This window comes from Bidens hawaiensis, unplaced genomic scaffold, assembly GCF_021521415.1.
Source record: "Bidens hawaiensis isolate Kalapana, Puna unplaced genomic scaffold, B.hawaiensis_p1.1 tig00018764_1, whole genome shotgun sequence".
NCBI classification, from domain to species: Eukaryota; Viridiplantae; Streptophyta; class Magnoliopsida; order Asterales; family Asteraceae; genus Bidens; species Bidens hawaiensis.
Window position 1 is genome coordinate 394,698 of NW_027492849.1, and position 13,684 is coordinate 408,381.

The 13,684-nt window shown below is 33.4% G+C and overlaps 1 pseudogene across 1 annotated transcript; it reads left to right on the plus strand.

Annotated features, from left to right (window-relative positions):
• Nucleotides 1-5,860: 5,860 nt before the first annotated feature.
• Nucleotides 5,861-9,827, plus strand: LOC143556956 (BEL1-like homeodomain protein 8; annotated as a pseudogene). The gene is made up of 4 exons (XR_013139474.1): nucleotides 5,861-6,771; nucleotides 7,838-8,223; nucleotides 8,308-8,368; nucleotides 9,207-9,827. The product of XR_013139474.1 is annotated as a BEL1-like homeodomain protein 8 (transcript).
• Nucleotides 9,828-13,684: the final 3,857 nt, after the last annotated feature.

Consider the following 13,684-nt stretch of genomic DNA (forward strand, 5'->3'; position numbering starts at 1 on the left):
CCTGGTGTGGAGGGGCGCGAGAGGGGGCGCGAGCGGTTTATTTTTTTATTTTTTTATAAATGTATTAAAAAAACGTATTATTAAAAAAACAAGAAATTATTTAAAAAAACACACATTAATTAAAAAAACACATTAATATCTAAAAAAAAATTTAAAGTACTAAAAAAAACATTATTCTGATTTCGGTCCACCGACCCGAAATCATATCGGCGTTCCGCTCTGTACTCCCAACGAGCGAATAGAACGTCTCCCTAACCTTTGTCCAAAAGACCTTGCTCTTTTGGTAGTCCGCTGCAAAATGCATAAATAAATTTGTAAGTCATTTAACTTTTTTATTAAAAATCATTTTTAAAAACGTTTAAAACAATTACCGCAACGCCGATCCTCAGAAGTGACTATCCAAGCCCGACACAGGGCTTCCTTCTCATCCGATGACCACGGAGTGGTTTTCCGTTTCGTCCTTCCAGTCGAAGCCGAACCCGACCCGTCCGTTGCAACTTGTTTTTTTCCGGTGGACGCGTCTTCTTTGTCCCGCAGCATCACTGTGTGATTCTTGTGTCTCTGGAACAACAAAGTTAGGAGACGGTTGTATGTTGGATGGTTGAAAGCCGGATGTTTCTTGCGGCCCCGTATAAAACATCGTTTGGTCCGGTGCCGACCATAATTCGTCAATATAATCTGAATCTAGGTTTGGGTACCAATTTCCAGACATGTTTTTAACAAAAAGTTTGAAAGAAATGGGTAATATATAGGAAGTGTTGTATAAAGAAATGGGTAAGTTTGGTTTTTTTTTGAAGTTGTGTTAAGTGTTGTATAAAATGGGTAATATATAGGAATAAAAAAATTTTTTTTTTTTATTAAATAAAGAGCCAACGGCTCATTTTAAACACTCCAACGTCTCTTTCACCATTCCCCAAGTCCCTTTACGCCATACACCTCCCGCGACCCCCCTTGCGGCTGCTTTGTTTTTCGTGCTCGCGCCCCTCTCGCGCCCCGGTGGTGTGGTGCTCGCGCCTGGGGGCGCGAGCGGAGGGGCTCTCGCGCCCCGGCTAAAGCCCCACACCCCTCAGCCTTATAGGACACCAACAACATTAAATCTCTACTACTCTCAAGAATCTAAATTTATATTACTACAGTGTTTCTGGTATAGTGAAACTATTTATGGCTAGAGTTAAGTTTGTTGTTCATTTGTGTTATTTTAATTCTTTCTATTCAAAATGGTATGTTTGTCATATTTGTTAGTACAGTTTACTGTTTACCATAAATTAAAGAAAATTTCTATTTATCTAAATTGCTACTATTATTTAATAGTTTGGATGAGGTTGTTTAATTGTGTATCTAAGAGGATTCTCAAACGTTCTTTATAAATATGTGAGTGGGTTTTGTAAATTATATTGTATGTTTATGAGTGATTCGAGTAAATAAAAGAAAAAATCTTATGTGAGAAAGTTAAATTTAAGTTTACACTGCCCACAACTTATAATATTTGTAATACTTTTTAAAGTGATTTGAGCAAAGGAAAGAAAAAAGATAATAATAAATGTATAAAAAATATTATTTAATTTAAAAACAGAGATAATGTGTATTAAATTTTAGTGTAATTATGAGTTATCAAACGTCTGATACCAACCTCATTTCTCAAATATAAAATTAATAGTCAAAACAAACAAAAAATTTTGGATATGAGAAGTGAACTAATTACTTGGATTTTTAACGGTTAAAATTTTATAAAAGCGCCCATAACTGTACTCGTGCATAGCGGCCACAAGAGAGTTACTTACCAACCTCCATGGTAGATCAACACATTCCTAATATCCTTGTGAAGTGAGGCTTTGCCTGCATCTCTTGGTAATTTTCTGAAATGCATGACGTCTATTTAGTAATTTAGTAGCAACTAGCTATACAACTTAACATGCATTCATTAGAGCAAGGTTTGTGTCTCTTAGTATGACATGTGGCCGTACCAGCAATTTAGTAGCACTTGTCTAATGACACCCAAGTAAAGTGAATACTATCCTCCTTTTCTAGAGTTATAAATGTGAATGCTATACAACAATCTGAACAAATGAAAAGTTATGTCTGCTTGTTTAATAAGTTGTGTATATTATTAACACATACGAGAACGCACACCGTATCTTATATGATGATGGATGAAGAAAGAATAGTTCCACCGAAGAATTAGTGGATGAATTTGTGCGAATGCCATGAGCATACTTTTATCATGCGAGAGTGTGAAAAGATTCTGCATTGGGCTTGATCCTTGGTACTTGTCTTTACGTATTCTCTGGTGTTCATTGCATACGTTTTTTTAGCACGACACAATTATGTCATTTTAGTCACGTAGAGTTGATAGAATGTCATGTGGCTGCATATTATGTTTTGTCAGCTCCTCCACCATACGTTTTTCATTATAGGATAATCTCATTGCAAATGAATGCATCTCCAACGTGTTGAGCATGTTAATTAATGGTTAAGTTCATCACACGTTACACGTAATATTCCATCACCGTAAGTATTTAGCTACAACTAGACTAATGAAAAATAGAAGCTTCAAATACTCACAATCAAGTGCTTGATAATTTGAGTTTATAAAATAATGTATCATAACAGCACTATAACTTATTTTTAAAAGGATTATTGATTTAAATAATCCCATCAATTGGTCAATAATAATCCCATCTCCGGTATTTCTCGCTGGCAGTCTCACATTTTCAATGTTTTTGTTTTATAGACCAGCGTTAAAAAACTTAACGGGGGTTAAGTTTTTGCTGATATGGCTGGTGAGTTGGCAGTGTCATAATCCTACATGGCTTTTCCCTTTGGATTTGCAATTACTATATTTTATTATATTAAATCCTATTATCCAGATTTATTAACTTGGATCTGACCCAACCCCGCGACCCGATTAGCGAACCCGGATACCCAAATCACTAGCTTGCACTATAATTCTCGTCCTAAACTTAGAAATTAAATCTTGCATATCCTTATGCATACCATAAAGAGTCCACCGACACCATAAACATGGAATGAGATCAATTATTGATTCGTATTACTCGTTTGAACGAACCGACGTAACCTGTTAATCAATATACTTTATATTGTTCATAATAATTCAATTAAACATTCAGAAAGAACCTCACATACATCGCCTATAGTAACCCTATAATGAATTATATTATCATTGATGTTTTGATGCGTGTTCTTGAGCCCCTTCCGCCGTCACTGCCGGGATCAAATTAACCCTCTTCCAATTATCTTTATAGGTAACTAATTATACCTTTTTGTTCATCGTCATTCACTTTTTAATAGCCCTAATTTCAATCGGCCAATCAAATAACGACCTGGCCGATTGATGATCTAGGGTTCATAATACTCTTTGGGTTGCGAATGTATGGTTATATAGTTTCTTTTTCTGGATTTTTATCAAAGGATCACTCAAATCATTTGGCTTATGCATGTGGGTGTTGACTGTGGTGCTGGAGGCGCAGGTTCGAATCTCCTGCAGCCCGTTTTTGTAGGATTAATATAGTAATTGCATTTTAGGATTAAAAGAGAAAAGCCATGTAGGATTATGACACTACCAACTCACCAGCCACATCAGCAAAAACTTAACCCCGTTAAGTTTTTTTAACGCTGGTTTATAAAACAAAAAACATTGAAAATGTGAGACTGTCAGCGGGAAATACCGAAGACGAGATTATTATTGACCAACCCATTAAATATGGGATTATTTAAATCCAATAATCCTTTTTAAAACTACTATTATCAAAAATCAAACACCATATATAATTATAATATCCTCCTTGTCCCATAAGCCATAACTCCATAAGTATCAATAAGTTTCAAGGATACCTTTTAAAAATCAATCTTCCTTTTATGATAAGATAATACTCCGTACTTAATACCACACACACGTGTGCCTAAATAAACAAATATACGTATAAATTATTTAGCTGTAGTCTATTCAAATGTAAATTAACTTAAAAGCATATGTTCTAAATCACAACTTGCATCCTCACAGATTGACAAGTGCCAAGCAAAACTTTTACTTGGTAATCTATTGCTTAAATACTTTCATTATTATTAAAGTCCTTATATACCATTTACTAAATAAAACGTGTATGTCATAACTCTTTAAATCCTAAATTTTTCACTTAAAATTCCAATTAAGTTATCAAAAATTTCTAAACAGATCACATATATTTTTTTGAACAACAAATAAACAGGGAATTGTCTAGATACTTCTTACGCAGTGATCCAATGACAACAGGCACCGACAGCTGGCCCACCCAAACGTACAGAGCCCTAAGCTTCTCTAAATTATTTCAGTTCCGATGAAAACTCACCAGCTTAAACGTCCACTTGTCGTAAAATCCTGACGCCCTCTAGATCGAACCATATATCACAAAAATCTCGTTCTTCGTTCATTAAGCCACTCATACTCTAACGTTAAACCTAACATTTTGTGTGAGAATCGAACCTGAGTTTTATAAAATTTTCTATATAATAGTATTAATTACAATCACAAAAATTGGCAAGTAAATGTTATCAAGAGTCCAATAAATAGACATCAAATCCATGTAGGCCCTACACAAATAATGTCACTTTCATCATAATAAATGGCCGACTAGGGGCAATTTAGTATTTTAACAACCCAATAGGTCTGTAACACACAAGATATCTAAAAACTAAAAAGCCAACTGCACTTCTCACTTAATTATCACCTTTGCAATCATTGTCCTCAACACACTCTTACTTCCACCACCACCACCCACCGTTCTCTCCGCCATCTCTACATTCTCCGACTAGTAAACGTCACCTACTTCATCTCATCTTCCAGGTGATCCTTTAACTTTTAACTTGTTACTAAATCTTTATATAATATTAAAAGCTTTATTAATATTAAAACCTTTTAAAGCTTTTAGGGTTTTCAACATGTGGTTAGCAAAACTATGCAAACGGACGGTTATGGTTAAGTGAATATGGTTAACTGACTATTCGGTTATGGTTACGGTTACAGTTAATGTGTCTTTGTTAACTGACTTTAACTTAAACTGAACTAAACTAATTATTTTGTATGTTTGTGTTTTTCAAGGTTTTATACATTTATTTGCATTTTAATTTTATATCTTGGTATTTCAGCTTCGAACATTTAAATTTATGCCGTATTTGTTTATAACATAGTTTGGAACACCGTAACCAAGTTTGGAACCACGTATATTTTTGTGTTTTACAAAATTTTATTTATTTCCATTTTATAAAACTTTGAAACAAACTTAGAACACGGTAACCGAACCATTTTAAACTAGAATAAAAGAAAATTTATAAAAAAAATAAAATTATACAATGGACAATTATTTTGACCATTGATCATGGTTATTATCATGGTGAGTGTCTTCGTTAACCGAAACCAAATCGAACCTTTTATGCTTGTGTTTTATACTTTTATTAAATTTTATAGATTTATTTCCATCTTTTACACCTTTCGATATTCTGGCTTCGAAAATTTAAATTTATGCCCGAATTGTCTATAGCGTAGCTTGGAACACTGTTATCAGAGGTTGGAACTGACATATTTCAACTTTGAAACTTTATAATTAAATAATGAGCTTAGAACACCGTAACTGAACCGTTTTCAACTAGAACAAAAAAAATACATTAAACAATTAACCTATGGCTAACGGACCAGTCGGTTATGGTTATGGTTATGGTTATGGTTAAGAGTCCTTGTAACCGAACCGAGTTTGCGCACCTCTAGTTTTCAAATGCCAAATTTCATATTTTAAGCTTTTTTTTTCTTTTTTTTATTTATTATGCAGGAAACTTTACAATTGTTGATCTGTATGATACTGTGAATTCAATGGACATGAACAGTTTGAGAATGGAATCACATGTAGCACAGAAGCTACGGCGACATAAACTGCGATTTCAGCAAAGTTCGGATGACCCGAAGCACCAACATTTGTCACAAGACTCACAGTTTGATGTCCCACGACCCGTTTCATATGACCCGAATGCATTATCTCCAGAAATGCTTAATTCCATTAATGCAATGTTACATCCTCACCATACTTTTATAGATCAAGAATCTTGTTCTGGTGGTAATAATAATAATAGTAATAGTAATAATAATAATAGTTGGAGTGTTGGTATGATGAATATGGAACAAAGTTACAACATTCAAGAGTTACAAAATATTAATGAACACAAGATTTGTTCACCATATTACCAAAATGGGCTTCAAGAAGTTGTGACCAACGCCACGGGCGTGGCGCGTGTTCATCAAAGGAACAATCTTTTGGAGTTTAATCAATTAGGGTTTGTGAACAGGAATAATGATTATGTTACACAAGGGTTGTCTTTATCGTTATCGCCAGTTTCGTCTAATTTGAACCTACATTCGGGTCCAAAAACGTTGAAAGTTGAGCAAGTAACGAGTTTGGACCCGAAACAGTTGATGGGTATGGCTTCTTTTGCTCATCGGGCGATGGGCCCACTTGGGCCGTTTACGGATACGCTACGATTCTTAAGAACTCGAAGTATTTGGCGCCCGCACAAGAGTTGTTGAGTGGGAGTTGTGATGTTGGGGGTCATGAGTTGGTTGATCAAGCTTGTGACAACACACACAAGATTCTTGAAGTCGAAATGAGTCGGGTTTCGGGGGAGTTGGGTACAAATGAAGATGTTGCTGGCCGGAGTAGCTCGTTTTCGGATTCGTATTTGCCAGAGTTTCATCAAAAGAAGGCCAGGTTAATATACATGCAAGAAGAGGTATTAATCTAGACTTATATATTAAACTTTTGTGGTTAATGATTAACCTTTAGTTATTGGTTTAAAAGGTGTTAGGGTTTGATTATATGATTATGGGTAATCACTTTGAATAAGCTACCTTCAAACTAATAATCAAAAACTGATTATTTTACTCTAATGATAAGTTTTATCGAAACAAAACGCATGATTTATATGTATGAAAACATGGGTTTGATCCTGTACAAATAAAATTAAAATACTAAACATACAAATAACTAGAGTAATTATGTTATAAAAAATAATAAAGTGTAATAATAATTACTATGGTTATTTGTACCCCTTTAACAATAAAAGTCATTTGTATTTGATCCAAACTCTAAAGCATAATACCCCCATTGAAGGTTATTGGTAAACTTGTTTTAAGCGGTTTCTTTGACATTCTTTATAATCTTTTGTGATTCCATACATACATTTAGGTATTTCGCAATTTTGTGTTATTTATATTCTTTTTTTTTTGCGAACGTATACATTTAGGTATTTCAAATTTTTGGGTTATTTATATTTGTAAATGCAGATCAAATATTTGGAAAGTAATTAGTACAAAATATTATATATACTAATATATGCAATTAGGGTGATTGTTGGTCATAACTTTTGTTGTAACTTGTAAACAATTATCTTTGACATGTGTTTGCAAATGGTCCATAGTCATGAGATAGTTGCAGCATATTTGTACAAAGACTACAATACCAATTTGAAATAACCTCAACGTAACGAACCCGCGCTTTTAATATTTAAAAGAAGAATTTTTGGATGGTCTAAAATCTAACAAGATGCATGGATTATATAAAAAGGTGAATTAAACCTACTTTAAACTGTAGTTACCCCACAATATGTTCACTTTATAAGTCCTTAATCACAACATAATTGAGATTTCACATGCTATGTTTTCCATCCCATCAAACTTTTTGTTACGAAAAAGTCGACACGATTAAAGTGTCACTAGAACTTTCGTTAGTGACGGTTTTGTAATAATTTGATACTCATGTTTAGAACTTTAGATGAAATTTTTTTATGTATCAAAAAGGTATGCAAAAGATACAAACAGTATCATCAACAGATGCAAATGGTGGTTTCGTCTTTTGAAACAGTTGCGGGACTTACTTCAGCGACACCTTACGTTTCTTTAGCTTTGAAGTCGGTTTCACGACACTTTCAGTTTGTCAAGAATGCCATTTCGGAACAACTTGTGCAAATGAAGAAAACCTTTGAAGATTTGTGTTCTCTAAGTAGAACTTTTGATGCTAATAATAATAATACTACCGACTCGTTGAGGTTTATGGAACATGGGTTTCAAAGACATGGGAAATCTAGTGATGGAATCCAACATCCGGTGTGGCGGCCTCAACGTGGCCTTCCTGAACGCGCCGTCTCGGTTTTGAAAGCTTGGTTGTTTGACCATTTTCTTCACCCGTAACGCTCTATGCTTTCTCTATGTATATTATCATGTATTTTCAACAGTATGATATTATATTTTTTAACTTATATTTTGTCTAGGTATCCTTCGGATGCAGACAAGCATATGTTGGCAACCCAAACCGGATTGACCCGAAATCAGGTTAGAACTTGGTTTAATATGCAACAAATATATAACTTTTTTTCTTTTTTTTTTATGTTTAGGTGGTTTAGCAAATGCAAATGTGTTTGCAAATGGTTTTCTTGTTGAGGGACAAACTAAACATAACTTATTAATTTTCTTTTATAATTTTTTTTCAATAATTCATTTATTATAAATTTAATTTTTTTAACAAATAATTTCTAGCTTTTTAAAACAATCCAAATACACAGTTTTTAGATTTTAAATAATTAATAATATATAGAATGTCATTAAAAAAACTAGATTGGACAAACTAAACATAACTTATTAGTTTTCTTTTATAATTTTTTTTCAATAATTCATTCATCATAGAGTTTTTTTTTTTTTAACAAATAGTTTATAGCTTTTTAAAACAATCCAAATGCATAGATTTTACATTTTAAGTAATTAATAATATATAGAATGTCAATTAAAAAAACTAGATTTCAGATATTTATAATAAAATATATATTTTATTAAAAACTAGATTCACATAGTTTTTACATTTTAAGTAATTAATAATACATATAATGTCAATATAAAAAACTAGATTTCAGATTTTTATAATATATATATATATATATATATAATATATATATATTATTAAAAACTAGATTCTTTCAAAATAATATAATTTTTTTGTCTCACATATAAGATAATATTTTTAAACATAAAAGAAATATTTTTTTTGTCTTATATTTAGAGTTCACTCTCTCAACAAGTATTAATATAGCTGTCGTTCTAAAAAAAATATATGGTCGAGTTCAAAAAGCAAAAAATTGTGGTATATATAAAATACTTTTAATGGTTGTTAACATAGGTTTCAAACTGGTTCATAAATGCTCGTGTGCGCATATGGAAGCCGATGGTTGAAGAGATCCATACCCTTGAAACAAAAGGCTTAGCAGACTCGAGTTCAAACAAGCCTCTAACCGATGGTCAAGACACGAGCCGCGTGGTCATGAGCTCAATGACAAACAAGCAACAACCCGAGTGTTCAAGGACTTCCGGAGCCTTAACCATGATCAATAGTCAAAATGAACCAAACGAGCAACTATGGGACCACGAGAAACGGATCGCTCAAGCCACCATGGACCGGTCCTATACAAACATGATGCCTTACCCACGAACCGCGTTTGAGGCGAGTGAGGTGGGGCCCGTTTCGCTTACGTTGGGGTTGTGGCAGAACGCGGAACATGTGCAACAGTTGCAACAACATGAGCATCAGTTTGGACAGCATTTTGGTGGTCAGTTGATTCATGATTTTGTGGGGTAGTTTTGTAATTTCACTAGGATAAAAAAATTACCATATAGCATCAAGATATTTTCTATAAGATGCAAAAGTTGTATTTTCAAGAATTTAATTAAGAATTTAATTTCTATGGTTTATGTTTTGTTTTAGAAACCTTAATATTTGATATTGTAAAGTTCTAGATTATGTATAAGGTATGATGTTTAGTGTTTACAAACCGTTGAAACCGACCGCAGTGTCTAAACTACAATAAGTCACGAAGTTGGCTGGTTTGCGATCCAAACGGTCTGGTTTTAACGTTTGTCGGTTTGGGTCGGTTCATGAAACTTTGAACCTTTAGCACATACTATTGATCTAGTATAAATACATCATATTCTATACAAGTAACCATGTATGAAGTAAAACAATCTACATTCAAATCACAAACATATGCATGGAAATATGCAATTCCGTCTTCGAGAATCTCTTAAAATTTTGGGGTCTCGGACGAGTAAAAAATGTGGCCCTCAAATTGTGTTCTAATTATGTGATAGACAACTTTATCAATATGATTGACTTTCAAAAGCCTAAACTGGATCAAAACAAAATAATAATAATAATAATAATAAACAAATTATTAAAATGACTCGTATAAAGCAAAAAGAAAAGTTTTTTTTCTTATAATAGTAATAAAATAAAAAAAGAACACAAGTATTAAAATTGAACCAATAACTTTTGATTCCATAGTCTAGTACTCATTTTATTAAACCAGTAAATTATTTTGTAAGCTTTTATTTAAAACAAAATTATATATAAAACCGAAACATTTCTTTTAACAATTGTGAGTCTCTCTCGAGAGCGGGCCCGTCACGCCCCTCGCCTCTCATTGGGCTGGGCCTGTAAATATATAATCATGTCTTAATCTATGTAAATTATCAAATGGGCCACCTTCTCCCTTTTGCATATGAGACATTAAATCTCCACATATTTAGTTTTTTCTCATTTACTTAATAAGTAAAATTTATATATTCCTTGAGATTCTTTGATCCCAATTCACTATTTACTTTCAACCCTATTAAAGTTAATAGATTCCGATCTAAGCTTGATCCTACATATCAAGGTGTATAATCAGTTCACATGTATCATATCTATATTATATATCCACCATGTATTACGAGTGCATACAACACACGTGTTAAATAGGGTGTGTATGGATCAGGTCGGTCTGGGTTAGTTTTTATTTAAATTGAACCAAAAACCAAAATTTCGGCTTATGAGTTTTCTAAACCTATTCTTTTTTCGGTCCGGATGGAACTATTATTTTAATCTAGCACTAAATAAATTTATTAATGAACAGAAAAGCTTAATTTTGTTTTCCTAATTTTTAACTTAGTTTATACAACAAAAAATAGTAAATTATTGATGCTTGTTATTCCATTGCTAATGGACAATATTTATTTAACCAATAGTGGGTGTACTACTATTCTGGCAGGGTTTATTGCTTTAGCGTAATTCCATACACAAATAGCCCAAAATGGATTGGTGATGAGATGCATGAGACTTTATATTATGAAAACTTCTAATACAAACAAATTATTTAAACAGTAAAAGTGATATATTATTCATTTCTCCTTAAAGATATGAACAATTTTGGTTATATCATATGTTTTACACATAACACATGTATAAGTCATATCATATGCATTATGCAACCATGACGGATTAAGAAAATTTTCTCACAAAAATGGTAATTTTTGTGTGTGTATATAGGGGTTGGTCGGGTATTTAGTACTATTCTTTTTTCATAGCTGCCAACTTATACTACCTACACATAGAAGTGCACAAAATACCTGGTTCCAGACCCGACCCGCGCGTACCCGAACAAGAACCGGTTCCTACCCGTCCTTGACTCACGGATACGACCTGATATTGGGTTTCTCTTCAGACGTGTACCCATAACTGGACCCGTCAGAATCGATCAAAACCAGTCTCGACCCTACCCGAAACCCAAAAAAACCATGTCAAATACCCAACTATACCCGGAACTGGTTCCTGCCCGACTCGGTTTTGACTTTTGTTGACCATACAACAGGTATTGGGTTTCTCTCCAGACTTGTACCCGGAACTGGACCCGCCAAAACCGATCAAAACCAGAACCGGTTCCTACCTGACTCGGTTCCAAAAATACCCGATTTATGCACCTCTACCTACACATACCTTACAACATTATTGATGTAAGAATTACACACGCAAATCACATAAGCATAATCATGGCCTACAAGCATTAGATTCACTAAGAATTTCTTCTATAAAGGTACATTATAATCGACATGGTATATATATCTTTATCGAACTTCAATCAAAAGTCATATCTGGTGTCAAGGATCATAAAATAAACGCTACACACATGTCAATTGTCAACAAGCATAGATTACAATCCAATAAGCATGTAACACAACCATTTTTACATATTTTTTAAAACCTCAAAAGTGTATTTATTTATGTTGCTATGGAATATATAAAACCTAAAAAGCAAAAGTTTTAAAAAGAAGAAAAAGATGGGGATCAAAGCAAAGGAGGGATACTATGTGGACACCTGGCCAATGAAGGCCAGCCTCTATTCCAGACCCAAAATCTACTTCAACCAGACCATACTTCAGTCTTTAACTTGTACATTACATAATAAAGAGTGTATATTTATCTGGAATAGTCATTTTAACATCTTGAGAAAACATAACCAAATGCAAGGATAATATTTTAAAAAGAAAATTACACAAATGGTCATTGTGATTTGACCATTCTGCAAGTTTGGTTCTTAGGTTTTTAAAATTGGTAAGTTGGTCCATAGTTTGTGAGAAGGTTGCACATTTAGTCTCTGTTATTAATCTCAGCTAATTTTACTGGAAGGTGATGTTACGTGGTAATTAAGTCTTTAATTTAAAACCTTAACAAAGTACTCTTTCTAAAACCAAAATTCATAATGTCGACTTCATCACCTTAGATTTTACAATAGTTCACTTTTGCTATTATTATATATTAAATGAGACCACAAAGACGAAATGAAAAGAAAAATTCTGGATTTTAATAGAGGAGGTAACGATGCCGAAACAAGACTGGAATTCTCTAAAATGACACCACAGACCACTGGAAGGGATGTAGCGCAAGTTGGTAGCGCGTTTGTATTGGGTACAAAATGTCACGGGTTCAAATCCTTTCATCTCTATCTATTACTTCTCTTTTGAGCAGTAATGAGGTATTTTTTAAGATCAACTCACAATGGACATATCATACAGAATCTTTCGTTCTTATGACACTATATAGTATGCATAGATGATGTATTGGGGGCTTGGGGCCAATTCTTTTCTTTTTTCTTTACAAGTATTCTCTTTTATGATAAGAAAGCACTCTTAGTTCAGTTCGGTAGAACGCTGTCTCCAAAACCCGTTGTCGTACGTTCAAACTTCAAAGACTCAAAATTTCCTTGCCAAGCTACATGAAAGAGATTTCCATAAGTCCACATAAAAATGATTGCTAATTGCCCGAAGCGAGAAGCAAAAATATTCATCTGCCGTTCTTCCATCAAATACTCTGCTTTTTCCTGGAGACTCGGGTTCAAATATCCATGGATTAGATGTTTGTTTACTGGCTTCATATAATTCAGAAAACACCAGTTTTATCAAAGCTTCTTGTTCATATATCTCATCAAAAGGTGCTATTCGATAATGTTTGTAACTGAATGTGATGAATTCGAAGTTTACGAGTTTTGGAGTTTAAAAGAGTATTTAGTTGGAGTTCCAAATTTGAAAACACACATACCCTCACACTACATTAGTTTTTCTTTAGAATCTTTAAAAATTAATTATGATTAACATTAGGACTAAACGTGAAACCCTCATACATCTCTAAATTAAACATAAACTTCACCACCTTCGATCAGTGTACCTCATAATCAAAGACGATGGAAGTTAACGTTAGGAGTTAAATACCAACCGTGAATATCGACCACTCGACCAGGATTAATCAATATTCGTGCAACTCTCACACAAATATTCGAACTAAGTTTTACT